The sequence below is a fragment of the Aphanomyces invadans genome, assembly GCF_000520115.1.
Source record: "Aphanomyces invadans strain NJM9701 unplaced genomic scaffold supercont1.8, whole genome shotgun sequence".
In the NCBI taxonomy this organism is placed as follows: Eukaryota; Oomycota; class Saprolegniomycetes; order Saprolegniales; family Verrucalvaceae; genus Aphanomyces; species Aphanomyces invadans.
In genome coordinates this window covers 633,810-634,596 of record NW_008580153.1, presented here as the reverse complement: position 1 = coordinate 634,596, position 787 = coordinate 633,810, and positions in this window count along the sequence as shown.

The following is a 787-nucleotide window of genomic DNA, read 5'->3' as shown; positions in this document are numbered from 1 at the left end:
TAAGTCGTCCAGCAAGTTGATGGAGCTTTACCGATACATGGCCGCAATTGACGCTGGGGGGCTGAGCGACGGCTCTTCTGATGATGATGTGAGCAGTGATAGTGGTGAGGCTGATGATTGATGAAAACCAATGAATTTTCCCTTGATCCTCATGCGTCTTTTGAAAATAACCTTGCGGGAATGTGACTTTTGAACAACCTGTCATTTGCGATTATATCCGTAAGACGGGCGGATGCCTTCGCTCACTGTTAATTCACATTGTGCTTGAGTATTGAAATTCAATATTAATTTAAATCTTTTTATTTAAAGATCTTAATATTTGTATGGTGAGGTCTAATGGTTTATTATATTTGTGGGGGCTCTCTTGCGCCGGGTTTATTTCAGTCCTTTGACAATTTCGAAGTGGCGGGTTTATTTCGGGCCGGATGTAGTGTTTATATGAATACCAGTATTGTGCTTTTCAGATAAAATTTCCACTTTGAAATGTCTTTGACAAATCGAAAAATCCGGATAACACAGAATATCCGGATACCTGTCCATTATTTTGAGTTCTAGACATTGCAAGAAAGTGCCGCCGCTCCACCATGATCATCGACGTCGTGGGCCACGAGCATGCCGCCGCCAACACCGTGCTTCACGCGCTATACATGTACTACTACAAGAACGTATCAAAGGCGGATATAGCTGGCAGGGACGTTTCAATGCTCCAAACTTTCGGTACGCCCGTGTAGCTGGCGAGAGGCTGCAAATAGACGGCTGAGAAGTCCCAGATCATCTCCTTGATCTC